Source organism: Onthophagus taurus, chromosome 6 (assembly GCF_036711975.1).
Source record: "Onthophagus taurus isolate NC chromosome 6, IU_Otau_3.0, whole genome shotgun sequence".
In the NCBI taxonomy this organism is placed as follows: Eukaryota; Metazoa; Arthropoda; class Insecta; order Coleoptera; family Scarabaeidae; genus Onthophagus; species Onthophagus taurus.
The window spans coordinates 13,945,936-13,960,920 of NC_091971.1; the positions used below are offsets into that span (position 1 = coordinate 13,945,936).

The 14,985-nt window shown below is 33.0% G+C and overlaps 2 long non-coding RNA genes across 2 annotated transcripts in view; one reads left to right on the plus strand and one right to left on the minus strand.

Annotated features, from left to right (window-relative positions):
- LOC111417541 (uncharacterized) overlaps nucleotides 1-14,985 on the minus strand; it is a 333,066-nt gene that overhangs the window by 297,695 nt on the left and 20,386 nt on the right. The gene's annotated exons all lie outside the window — the stretch shown is intronic.
- Nucleotides 1,105-7,598, plus strand: LOC139430233 (uncharacterized). The gene is made up of 3 exons (XR_011640694.1): nucleotides 1,105-1,195; nucleotides 1,401-1,680; nucleotides 7,208-7,598. It is a non-coding gene; the product is annotated as an uncharacterized lncRNA (long non-coding RNA).

The following is a 14,985-nucleotide window of genomic DNA, read 5'->3' on the forward strand; positions in this document are numbered from 1 at the left end:
ATTTTTGCTCATAAATAACTTTGCCAAAATAGGTTTAGTGTCCCGTGGTGTCGAATTCAAACATGCCACGTTAAAATACTAGTTAATACAATCATTAGGATTCTGCACCTATAAATCTATACAAATGATACTCAGACATCAATTTGTGCAGAGTTAATTTTTGGTCATAAATAAATTTGCTAAAATAGGTTTGAATCGTGAACATTGATAGTGTCCCGGGGTGTCGGATTCGAACGTGGCATGTCAAATCGCGATTAGTAACGCGTGAAGAATGGTTCCGAGGGTGCCACGATGATGATGATGAAATAAATAATCGAATAAACACACACTTGAGTGAATTAATGTTGGCGGGCACGCGATGCGCCAGTGTACACATTCCCAAAGCTTCTCTCTTTCTCTCACTCGTTTGCACGTTTTGTGCCGATGAAATATGAATTGGGGGTTCGACGCGATGGAAACAATAAATTTTCGAATCGTTTACTTATTGACTAATTAGTAACACATCGATAAATCTAAACTAAATAATTTCGATTGATGTATTAGTTAGCTTTGACTTGATTATTCAAAAAAGAGCTTGAATCTGTGCAGGTCAAAGATCGCCAAATTCATTTGTCAAAACAAAACACTACCATTCGGATCTATTAATCAGCGCACGAGTGTTGACGGAACACGCCCCGCTGGAATTCTCCAATGGGGAAACAGGTTACAGTCTTATGTTTTGCGGCAATCGATCCATTTCCTGTCCCGTAAAGGGTCAAGACTCTTTTTAAAATTTTCAACATATCAACTAAGAAATAAATTAATAATTAAAATCCAAACCATCAAGAAAAAACAACTCAAAATAACCATTATTAGGTTAAGTACAAAATTACTCTTTAAAATGTAAGAAAAAAGCTTAAATTACATACATACATGTAGAGCTTTTAAAGGGAGCTTTTATATTATGGTGGCGCCATCTCTGTACGAGCGGCCAAACTTGGTGTTACTGCGCAAAACGAGTTTTCTGTAAAGTCGGTATGAAGGAATCTATATTTAAGTGGAAGTCGGTATTGCAGAAAATCTAAAAAATTTCAAAGGAATTAATAAAAAAATTTGTTAAAAAAATCGAGCACGTTGTTAAAAGTAGTATTACGTCCGAATTGTGTATTTTAGGTTCATATTTTAATGTGTATGTGTAAAAATAAAGCGGAAAAAGGTGAGAAATCAATCTACAAAGTATTTATCATAAAATGTTTCTAATAAAGAGTTGTTTATGAATTCTAACTTTATCTATTAGCAATAAAGTAACTTAACACGATAAAAAAACATTCTTAAAATAATCTAATTTCGAATTAAAAGAAAATTGGATATAATTACAAAATTAGATTAATTGCAATTAATTAATTTTTATATAATTATAGAATGTCATTGTTGGTCGCGATGTCCATTTTTGAGATAGAACAACGAGACATAATGTTAAAACAAGAAAATGGAATGAATAATGGACGAGGGGACTGTTTAATTCATTTACTTCAAAGGCACTCTTACAACTCGTCGTCACGTAACGAAAAGGACATTCTAAAGTTATCAACGCCGCTGCTGGTCGGTGAAACTGATGAAATTTATGAAATTTTAACAGCGGCAACGCCAAAAAGGTTTGGCAATTTAGTCAAAACAAATGTGTATGGTTTAGGAGGAAAGGTAATTAAAGATTTTTTTTTATTGATTTTTGGAAACTCCAAACTTATTGAGCATAAATTCTAGAATTTATAAATGATATAAGTAAAATCATCGCTTATAGATAACTTGGATCACTTTTTTTTCATTTGATGTATATAAAAATGTATAATATTAAATAAACAGGCAACAAATAATTTATACTTTATCCACTGGAATTTTCTTTAGTCCACGAGACCTATGGGTTAGTACATCGTATGAATTACAAAAACGAGATAAGATACAACGCTAAATCCTCATGACATCTCAGAATACTCTTTTAGTCATCTTGTCACAAATTCGTACCTTGAAATTTCCAGCAGTTTTTCCGAATCTTAGTACAAAATAGGAATATTTATATAAATAGTATAAAGAAAAAGTTTGTCAGCGATATAGATTGCAAAGAAACACATCGTGTACAAATTAGAGCTTTTCTCGATCTTTTATACTTAGTGGAAGTATTTCGAGGCGGTCATCAAAGCCTTGATTATTTTTGGTCAATCGATGGCTGCATATGGTGATGTCTAAAACATGATTTAAATTTCTGCTCAGATGTATTCGTTTTGATGAAAAAGCAACCCGATCTCAAAGGAGTACAACAGATAAATTAGCTGCAGTAAGACATATACAGTGTCCGCCAAAAAGTCAGCAACAGCCGTTTTATTTCTGCTCCATTGCATCAAAGTTCCTGAAATTTTGCTTATATCGGAGGCTCATACTGATCTTTCGATTTAAAGTATTTTCAGGAAGTAGACCTCAACTTCGTTATTTTAAATAGAATGCTATAGTTTTTATTGCACCTTTCAATTGTATGCGAAAAAATATGTTGACTTTGATAAATGTTACTGGTAACTAAGTTTTTGTTTGGTAACTTTCAACATTCTTTTAAAACCCCATATCTCAGCCAATATTCATTCAAGAAAACTTTAACTTGGTACGATTACTCTTCAGATGATATCAAATAGATTGTCATTTGTTGTATCAGAGTATCTTATACAGAGTGGTTAAAAATTGAATTATCGTTTCTCCATATTCAATGGCAAAGCTGAAAATTTTAAATGGAACGCCCCCATATTTTTTTAACCCTACTAGAGAGAGAATTAAATTTTTTATCTAAACCTAATTTTTGTTTTCATTGTTTCATTTATTTGTTTGTTTGTTTGTTATTTTTGGTATCTAAAAGATTATCTAAAAGTTAATTGTAAAAATAAATTACACAAAAAACTGTAAAAATATCATGGCCTAATAAATGGCAAACTCCCTTTCTGGTGAGCTAATAAAATATAGGGAGTACCTTTTAAAATTTTCGACTTTCTTGCCATTGAATGCAGAAAAAAGGTAATTCACTTTTTGACCACCTGTATAAGATACTGTGATACAGTAAATGACAATCTATTTGACAGCATTTGAAGAGTAATCGTGCCAATTTAGACCTTTTTTGAATGAACGTTTGCTGAAATATTGCCGAATTGTCAAAATCGCTATTAAGTCAGCAAAATCATTACTTGAACATTTGCAAAACCCTTACACTAAATGAATAAATTATTTACTATTTATTATTGCAAATGTTCAAGTATTTGACGTATTGAAGTATTCAAGCCGATTTTGACAATTCGGCTGAGGATGAGCTTGTAACTCGAAACTAGTTCCGTTTAAATTAAAATTATAGGAAGTAAGAAGTGTTTATTTTCTTTCTTATATACTTTCCGAACTTGCAACATGGATCCAATTAATATGTTGACTTGTTTTGTTAAAAATTGCAAGTCTCGCTACTATCCTGGTCAAAATGTAACTGTCGATCAATTGCTTCCAGCATTACATTTCCAGCATGTGGATTTAGACAATATATTCCTTCAGAGCCAAGTAAATATTGAACAGAAATCTTTTGTCGAAGCGATGCTAAGATATTCTAATTGGAAAAATTCTGTCAATAGTGTAGTACTTATTGTCAGGACTAATTTTTGGAACTGTTAGAAATATTACCACCCATAACTTGTTCACCAGTTTAAAACCAACTTAAATATGATCTAAATATGATAGTATTTTTGGATATAGCAACAAAGAGGCATTAGTATCGTATACACCAAAAAAAGGTGGAACCGTGGCACTAGTCAAGCTATCATACCTCAAGTACTGCAGTATCCACAGAAACAAGAAAAAACCTGGAAATAATATAATTTTATAATAAGACAAAATAAATTATGTGCTACTAATAACACAGCACGATCTACAGTCTCTACACGAAGATTATTAACACAAAATTAATTTTTCTACCAACAACAAGATAAATTATGTGCCTAAACGAGACTATTTGAAAAGCCTTGGTTTTAGCAATTACTCAACTTGCGAGTATGCTTTGGACAAGTGTCTTTGGAGAAATATAAGCTCCCAGCACCAGCAAACTAAAATTATTGGTTATAGGTGCAGCAGATTAAGCACATTCTAAAATTCCACGTGAGTAACCTAGGGTTAAGAAATGAATACTCTTTCACTTAAAGCACCTCCACGGCTGGTTTTGCATCACTAGCACAATATTTCAGTACAATTTCAGGCTCTACATCATTAAAAGCAACTTCAATTACTGTATAAGTACTGTACAAAATAACAATCCATCTTAGCCATTTCAGTTGATAAAGCAATTTTCAAAAATGTGGCAGAGGCGCCATCCTGTTGAAACTAAACAACTCTTCCTCTTGAACCGTAAGGAATAAAAGCTTAGTCGTTGACTGTTAGTGAGGCTCTTTCTTCATTTTCTATGATATCTATGAACCATATTCGTGTCTTTTGTGTGCTTTATCATGTTTTGCATTACCTATCGCTGATGAATTATTCTGAATGATGTCGGGTGGTGGTGCTTAGATTTTATTAACTTCCAATTCTAGTTACACCAAAATCTAATTTTCTTGCAGGTTGTCTAAAACATTATTACAAAATTGATCGTTTTCTTCACTTGCTCTTGATAGGCACTTAGCACCATCGATTTAGAACTGAACCTCGGCTCCAATATGCTTCAACGAAACAAGTCGATGGGCAAGAGATTTTAAGGAAACCGCGATACATCTTTAGAATAAGTATTCATTCTGGAACACCATAAATATGGCAAAAAATTACCAAAGTACATCATCTACACGTTAAATTAAGGACATGTCAGATACGATATGTTAAATTGCAAACTTTAAGAGCCAATGGATCAACTCACAAGTGATATATAAGCAGTTACATTGATGCAGATCGATGATGTGGGGTTGTGACGAATCATCTGATCATAGCAATTATAAACAGAGCTTATTACAAGAAAATCAAACTGACCTTTCAGTTAATTTTATTCATATTCAGTACGTGGTAGACCCTACACGTGCGGCAATTACAGTTTTAAGCATCCTGGGTAAACTTTTCACAAGTCCTTGTATGATTGCTTCATCCCATTGTCACCTCATCAATCAATGGTGGACCTAGCAACTGCCATAACGTAGAAAGCACATCGTTATCTAAAATTGTACAGTAGAGATTCTAGAATTTCCGCAGAACTTTGCTGTTGACATAATGGCATAATCTTGATTTTCCGCCCAAACAACTTCTTTCGGATAGACTCGGTTAGACTTAGTGATTTAAGGCTTATAATATTGCTAATAAGCACGACCAGTAAAACCAAGCAGATATTCTTTGTAAAGGATGGTATTCACAGAGATTGATGTACGCCTTACTGATGTTATTAGGTAAGATGTTTCGAATTATGTCGTTTGCAGTCTAAAAGAGACATGGTTGTTATTGCTTCCACGATGTCATGGAATAGAAGTGTTGCCATGGATGGTGTTGGAGTATTTGGACCGCTACGGCTGGTTTTGCACCCTTTGGCTTTTTTATCATCAAAAGTAACTTGAATTACTGCATTCATATCCTCAATGGTTTCTGAATAGTAGGTGCAACATGTTCTTCTTGACTGTTGTTAACATTCCCACAAAAATAACAATCCATCCCCATCACATTCTCTTGATAGGCACTTAGCACCATCAACTTAGAACTGAACCTCGGCTGCAATATGCTAAATCATCTTTTAACGAAGTAAGTCGATGGTCAAAAGACTTTAAGGAAAGCGTGATACATCTTTAGAATAAGTATTCATTTTGGCAAAAAATTACCAAAGTACATCATCTATATGTTCAATTAAGGACATGTTAGATAGGATATGTTAAATTGCAACCTTTAAGAGTTAATTGACCAACTCACAAGTGATATATAAGCAGTTACATTGATGACGATAGATGCGGGGTTGTGACGAATCATCTGATCTTTCAGTTAACTTTAGTCATATTTAGTACATGGTAGACCCTCCACGTGCGGCAATTACAGTCTTGAGCATCCTGGGCAAACTTTCCACAAATCCGTGCCTGATGGATTGTGTGCTGCGATACAATTCGTCCAAAAGGTTCATGTCTAAGCTTTGGGTAAGCCAGTTCCCATTGTTACCGCACCAATCAATGGTGGACTTCGCAACTGTCATAACGTAGAAAGCACACTATCATCTAAAATTGTATAGTAGCCGTGGGTATTGAGGTTACCAGATTCTAGAATTATTAGTCAGACCATAATCCCACCTCCGCAGAACTTTGTTGTTGGCATAATGGCATAACCTTGATTTGCCACTCCAAACAACTTGTTACCATTGATTAACGGTCCACTGTCGATGTATTTTACAAAACATTAACCAATCAGCTCATTTAGACTTAGTGATTAAAAGCGTATAATATTATTAATAGACACGACCACTAAAATCAAGCAGATATGCTTCGTTACGGATTGTATTCAGAGATTGATATTGTGTGCCTTACTCATATTATTAGGTAGGATGACCAGAGCGATGTCGTTTGCAGTCTAAAAGAGGCATGAATGTTTTTTCTTCAACAATGTCATGGATTAGAAGTGCAGATTTCTTTTCATCGTTTTTTATGTCATTCAAATAGAGTATAAACTGTTTCGAGAAATCTCTTGAGTATGATGCAGTTGGATAGGATTAATATTGAGGAAGCCTTGTTTGATATCAAGGTTATCAACAGTATTGATATTGTTGGTACGCAAGTTGGAACTCTTTTCCTTTAACTGTTCTATTTAATATTTCAATAAAGGGCGTCTTTGTTTTGATTTGGAAGCGAGCTTTTGTTTCCAACATTTTCAAATCTGGGGATCATGGTGTCCCTATTTATTTGGCCAGAATTAGGAAGTGTATTTAAAAAACTAGTTCAAATAAGTTTATTATATCCTGCTAAGTCTAAACTTTATTTTAGGCAGAAAATCTTTTAGTTGAGAATATCTTGATTGAACTTATGCAGTCCTTATAAGAAAAGATAATCTTTTAGGGATTTTTCTTGCCAAATCGATTAATGATATTAGAAGTTTTCAACCATGTAGATCACTCTCATTTAATTAATTTTTATTTGATGAGCATCTTTTTCTTATGTTTTTAAACAAACTTCTTAATTTTGATACACAAAATAACCATTTCATATTTTTTTAGAGGCAAAATGAAATAAAGCCGTTTATTCAAGAAAATCAAGTAAACATAATGTATCAAGGACGAGATGTATTAGATTTGGGAAACAATTTACGACAAAGGGCACTTGTTCAAACTTCAAGAAATCCTGTAATTAGATTAATTCATGATGTTTCACCGGATCCTATGGTTAATAAATGTCCACATTGTGAATTTCATTTCGCATATGATTAATTAAAGTCTATTTTTGCCTGTTACTATCATTTTGTTTATTAGGCAAAGTAGTGTTACAACTGGAGAATGGAAGGCCTAAATAATTAAAAATTTGTGGTATTTATACAAAGTATAAGATGTCTTATTTATTTTTATATTGTCAATTTTATAACATTCCTTAATAAAGTATCAATTAAGTATGAAATAATTAATTTTAAAATTAAAAATTAAATAATTTCGATTTAATCACATTAATTCAAAGGCATACGAGTACACAAAAAATGCTTTTTACCCCCCTGCGAGTGGGAACAAAAGCACACCCGAATAGAAAAAAAATGTATTGTTTCAATTGTATCGCGAAGACAAACAGATGAGTGCAGCTTTTAATTATATCAGCACATTCTTTGTTCGCGAAGCGACGCGACGAGGAGATACAGAGCGGCGGACAAAAGATTCATATCGCGCTATAATGAAAGTTGGACTATTGTTCGGGTGAAAAAATTCAAGTTAGAATCGATTTTGAAGTGAAGATTTTTGAAGGAGCGGGAACATCAAACGCGGCGCCATCGCACGGAGGGTAGCTGAACTACGAAAGCTTCAAATGTCGTTAATAAAGTTTGTTTTAAATTTACGTTAAAATAATAATTTTATGTGATTTCATTAAACTTGGGTTATTTTTGATGGTGATTTTATCGAGTTTTTAATGTTTTAAAAAAAATAAATTCATTTCATTTTTATAAAAACGACAAAAACTTAAGTTGAGCTTTTAATGTAACTTCGTTGAACGGCGTATAGATGGCGATGGCGACACAGTTTTAAGAAACTTTTTGATATTTGAACGGAAATTATTTTATTTATTAGAATATAAAAGTTTTTAAAAAGTAAATAAATTTAAAATATAAAGAAATTTTTTTTTTTGATTCATATTGATTAAATTGTATAAAAAAATGTATTGTTTTATTTGAAACAAATAATTTTATTATTAAAAAGGGAAAAATAATTTAGTAAAGATGAAGCCGATGTGGTATGAACCTATTGTTCAGTATATGGACATCCCGCATGGAAAACGGGAGCGGTGGCGGTCGGGGGTATAATGTATGCGGATTGTCGTAATAGTTTTATGAAAGCCTACGGGATTCGCGCAGATAATGGCAACAAAAGAACCTGGGCTTCCTCTAGACAATGGACGTACGCGCACGCGTCATTTGCCGTATTGCGACGTATTGTCGTTTCAGAAAAATCGCTTCTGAATTACTCGCCCCGAGTTTTAAAGCCCTCTCTCATCCTTCTCGCGTTGTAAACTTTTTTAATAAACGGCATATGTATTCTACTATGTCCTCATTGCGAACAAATCTCTTTGCATTTTTAAGGTTTAATCGTATCCTATCTTTTAAAAATTTCTACATAGTAACAACAAAATTATAAATACAGTAAAACCTCGATATAACGGACTAAGAATTTTTAAGTCATACTATTAATATAATCTATTCAACACATCAGTATATTTCAATATAAATATTAGCGCTCATAGATAGAATACAACTCGGGGTATTCCCCGACTTGTCTATACGATGGATAAATCAAGGACGGTAGATCTAGTTTTAGTTGTTATTCAATGCTAGATTGTTGTATATTTGTATTCAACTAAAAGTGGAACTAACACTTGACCTAGAACTAGAAACATTTGGGTTTAGCCGTCTTAAGTGACGCACTGCAAAACCCAAATGGTCTATAGTTATGTTTAGATTCTTTGTTATCATCGTATATGTTAAGGTATATTAATATAACTGATAGTTGTACTTAACGATGAAATAATTTTATTTTAATTTTTTGTTTTCGACCGATTTCGGCTTATATTGCCATCTTCAGGAAACCACGTTATTGCGATTTACGTAAACCATAATAATTTTACCTTTCTTCTCTCTTCTTTTCTTTTTCTCCTATTATTTGTGTTTATTTTACAATATTTCTTGTTTTTATTTAATATTGTGTGGGTAATCCAACTTATTATTATAAACTAGTGGTGGAACGGATATCCGGTACCCGGCAATTTTTTAAAATCCGGCGGATACCGGATAGTTACCAAATATCCGGCTTTGATCGGATATTAAAAACCTATTATTTAGTACTCCACCATTCACAGGAATTAGTATCTCTTTTAGGTGTTGGACACTGCAGATAATAACCAAGTTCAACCCCAATAGGACTTTTTTCATTGAATACAAGTTTATTTATATCAGGTTTGTCATTAGCAACCTCATTGTCCCAATACGATATACAGGGTGTCCCGCAACGATTGTACAAAACTGCATCAGCGTATTCTATGATCAAAAATAAACAAAAAAAGCCTAATACACATAGGTCCGAAAATGGACCATTTTCGAGATATTCAAAGATTTAGTTTCATAAGTTGATATTGTAATCATTAAGTTGTCATAAGTTAAGTCATAAGTTGTATATAATTAAGTCGTTACTATGATTACGATAAGTTGTCTAATCAAAAAAAAATAATAATACTTCACGAAATTATTATTTTACTATTTAATTTAATAAAACTATTAGGTATGGCTCCTATTAATTACTCCAAGGAAGAGATGGCGGATATGGTGTATTGTTACGGACTAGCTGATGGAAATGCGTCGTTAGCAGCTCGTCATTACGCGCAAAGGTTCCCGAACAGACGATTGCCTAATAGTCACACCTTTAGCAAACTATTTCTCAGATTAAAAGAAACGGGAAGCGTAACCCACAGCCATTCCACGGAGAGACATTACACAAGGCCGGTGGAATTAGAAGAAGCAGTTTTGAGAAGAGTCGATGAAAATGCCAGCATTAGAAGAATTTCTGCACAAGAAAACATTAACAAAACAACCGTTCACCGCATTTTAAGGGAGCAGTTGCTTTATCCTTATCATTACAACACCGTTCAAGCTCTAACAGAAAATGATGGCGAAAAAAGAGAGATTTTTTGTAGGTGGGCCATACAGGAAGAGGTAGTAAACGTCGACTTTCCCATAAACATTGTATTTACGGATGAAGCAACATTTACTCAAAGCGGAATTTTTAATATTCATAATGCGCACGTTTGGAGCGATGAAAATCCCCATGCAATACTAGAAACTCATCATCAGTGGCGATTCAGTGTTAATGTATGGGCTGGAGTTATAGGTGATCAGTTATTAGGTCCATTTTTTCTTCCAAAGAGATTGACAGCCGATGCCTACATACATTTTTTACAAAATGACCTTACAGAGGCATTTGATGAATTACCTCAACAAATTCTAGAAGATTGCTACTTTATGCTATGCGAGCATACTTAAATAACAGATTTGGCAATAAGTGACTTGACCAGCTTCACCAGATTTGATTGGTTTTGGGGATATTTAAAACAAATTGTTTATTCTGAAGACGTTCAAAATGTGCAGGTTTGAAGAATAAAATTAGTAACGCATTTGACACAGTAAAACAAATTCCTGGTATCTTTGAACGCATTAGAAGTTCATTTAGAAAACGTATCCGTTTGTGTTTAGAAGTAAATGGTGCGCATATTGAACATTTATTATGACATGAATCTTTTCCAATTTGTTAAATATTCGTTGTTTTTATGCTGGTTGAACGATTTTCTTCGACAATCTTTGTTACTTGTTTTGTTAAATTATTAATGAACTGTATTAATTAACTTAATATTATCTTATTATTTATTAAACTTTATCTTAACCATCGTAACCATGGTAATCATATAATTACTGCATCTAAATCGTTAGAATTAATATTTACAATAGGTCAGCTTATGAAACTAAAACTTTGAATATCTCGAAATTGGTCCATTTTCGGACCTATGTTTATTAGACTTTTGTTGTCTGTTTTCGATCAGAGAATACGCTGATGCAGTATTGTACAATCGTTGCGGGACCCTGTATAAGATTTCTTGCAGTTTCGTCTAGTTTTCTTCTCTTTGCTTATAATTCATCATCACATTCATTACTAACCGAACTGTCGGTGTTATCACTTTCGATGATTGATTAAAGTACCCTCTTTTTAATGCAAAAAGCCGTTTTTTGAAAAATCGCTTTTAGTTTTTGAGAAATAAATTTTTGAAATAATCGACAATTCTTTCGAATTTTGCAATTTCCGCCGATTAAGTGTTAAAAATTCGTCTAAAATCCATTTCTTGGAATATGAGTATGAAAATTTCCCAAAGTGTTAATAAGAGTGTCCTCTTACCAATGAACCAACACGTTTTGAAAAATAAGTTTTAGTTTTTGAGAAAACAATAGTTGCAGTTTGGATAAAATTTTCGATGTTGCAATTTTCATCGATAACTTTCAAAATTCGTTATAAAATTCATTTCTTGAAGGATCCTTGTGGAAATATCCCCAAATATTAATTAAAGTATCCTCTTTTTCGAGTTGCTTGGTGAGTTAAATCAGCATCAAAAAAGATCATTTTGTATCTTGGATCCAAATAAGTTGACATATCTTATCAGCTTTCTTATTAATTTCATTTTTATTCATATATCGCAATAAAGTGGCAATATAGGGTATCACTTCAGAAATGCACCAGCAGTTATAACCATAATGGCCGCATAGATATGCCGGATAACCGGATATCCGGGTTTTCTCAAAATCACTATCCGTTCTATCACTATTATAAACCTTCACGCTTTATGTTAAAACCTTTAGGCGCAATTTTGCGCCTTAAGAGGAGAAAAAGAAAATAATAGAGAAGAAAAGTTAAATTATTATGGTTTTTAAAAAAAACGTAAATCGCAATAATATGGTTTCCTGAAGAAGGCAATATAAGCCAAAACCGGTCGAAACAAAAAAATAAAAATAAAATTATTTCATCGTTAAGTACAACTATCATTTATATTAACATACCTCCAAATTGTCTAGTGTTAGTTCTAGTTTTACTTGTTACTCTGTGCTAGATTGTTGTATATTTTTACTGAACAAAAGTAGAACGAACACTAGACCAACACCTAGAATCATTCGGGTTTAGCCGTACGTCTCTTCAAACGGCTAAACCCAAATGTTTCTAGTTCTAATGTTAGTTTTAGTGACAGTGCAAGTGTAAAACTAGAACTAACACTATACCTAGAACTAGAATCATTCGGGTTTAGCCGTCTTTAGAGACGTGCGGCTAAACCCAAATGATTCTAGTTCTAGGTATAGTGTTAGTTCTACATGGTAACAGTGCTAGTGTAAAACTAGAACTAACACTAGACCTAGAACCAGAATCATTCTACATGATAACAGTGCTAATGTTAAACTAGAACTAATACTAGACCTAGAACTAGAATCATTCGGGTTTATAGCCGTACGTCTCTTCAGACGGCTAAACCCAAATATTTCTAGGTATAATGTTAGTTCTAGTGATAGTGCAAGTGTAAAACTAGAACTAACACTATACCTAAAACTAGAATCATTCGGGATTAGCCGTCTTTAGAGACGTGCGGCTAACCTCAAATGATTCCAGTTCTAGGTAGAGTGTTAGTTCTACATGGTAACAGTGCTAGTGTAAAACTAGAACTAACACTAGACCTAGAACTAGAATCATTCGGGTTTAGCCGTCTTTAGAGACGTGCGGCTAAACCCAAATGATTCTAGTTATAGGTATAGTGTTAGTTCTACATGGTAACAGTGCTAGTGTAAAACTAGAACTAACACTAAACCTAGAATCATTCGGGTTTATAGCCGTACGTCTCTTCAGACGGCTAAACCCAAATGTTTCTAGTTCTAGGTATAATGTTAGTTTTAGTGACTGTGCAAGTGTAAAACTGGAACTAACACTATACCTAGAACTAGAATCATTCGGGTTTAGCCGTCTTTGGAGACGTGCGGCTAAACCCAAATGATTCCAGTTCTAGGTATAGTGTTAGTTGTACATGGTAACAGTGCTAGTGTAAAACTAGAACTAACACTAGACCTAGAACTAGAATCATTCGGGTTTATAGCCGTACGTCTTCAGACGACTAAACCCACATGTTTCTAGGTCTAGGTCTAATGTTAGTTCTAGTGATAGTGCAAATAGAAAACTAGAACTAACACTATACCTAGAACTATAGTTCGGCTATAGTTAGACTTACGGCTAAACCCAAATGTTTCTAGTTCTAGGTCTAATGTTAGTTCTAGTGATAGTGCAAATGTATGTTATATTACTTATATTTTTAATGAACTAAAAGTAGAACTAACACTAGACCTAGAAACATTCGGGTTTAGCTGTACGGCTCTTAATACGGCTAGTTTTAGTTGTCAATAAACGTTAGATTGTAGTATATTTTTTATTGAACTAAAACTAACACTAGATCTAGAACTATAGAGAATGTGTAACTACACGGTATAAAATAATCCCGCTTTAAAATTTTAAAGTACAGATTAAGAATAGAGTGTTTTTTTAGAGTAAATTTTATTCTATTATTTACTCTACTTATGGATAAACTCTATTAGAGATAATTTTTTCAATATACTCTAATAGATTAAAGTTTCCTGTTTAACAGTGTTGAAAGTTACTCTAATTCCTGAAAAGCCCTGACAAGTTCACAACCTTCACAAAACAAGGCGTGTTGTTTAGTTTGTTCTCAACGGTATGTGGATATCTTAAATGCATTTAAAGTGTAATTTCCTATTAAAGAAGACTTAAATATTATAGATTTAAATCTTCTGCTGTATATCAATTTAGCGCAAACGCAATTAGAGGCTGATTTTTATTTGGTATTAATAATTTTGCTTTATAATTTTAGTATGCTTACTTAAATATAGCGACTTAGTATATCTTAAGATAGCATAAATGCAATTATTTATTCGATTGTTCAGTTTTTATTTCAGATTTTGTGAACACGGTCTATTTTCTTATAACTGTATTTAGAATATACCTAAATCTAATTTTGAGTATATTGCTAAAAGATCTACGTCGATTGTAGCATCTATTAAGAATATACCAAACACTAATTTCGAGTGCATTGTAAAATCTGTATAGATTATAATTTCAACTCTACCGAGATTTAATATGTAATCTGTGTTCACTCAACCTAATAATTCACTTTACCATAGATTTATTTAATCTCTAAAATTTGCTTTAATAACCGATTGAAATATTAACTCGAAAAATGAATGGACTTCCTGGAAACATGTTCGATTTTTAAAATAGAGTTAGTTATTTTTTACCGTGTTATATAACATATTTATTTATAATAATTAATTCGTTATATCGAAGTTTTATTGTAATTCTAAATAAAACATATTAATGAATTTCTTTTAAGATTAACGATGTAAGTTGGTTTAAATAGCGTCCTAAATCGCCGGAACATTCATTATACGTGTGCTCGAACATTTGAGTGATACAGCTGGCGCAGTCCTTTCATTTGATTATGAACAATAGGTCCGCGAACAATAGCTCGCGACCGAGATGCACCCGAAGATGACGAGATCGAAAGGACTTTTCATTTAAAGCCATCCATAGTTTCCGTTTTGTTTCATTGTAGGAGACTTATCTTTTGGTTTTAATAAATAAGTAGCGTCAATTTATCAACGTCACTCTAATTTACTCTTCACATTCTCGTAGAGGTAACTACTCATAAAGCCCGTAAC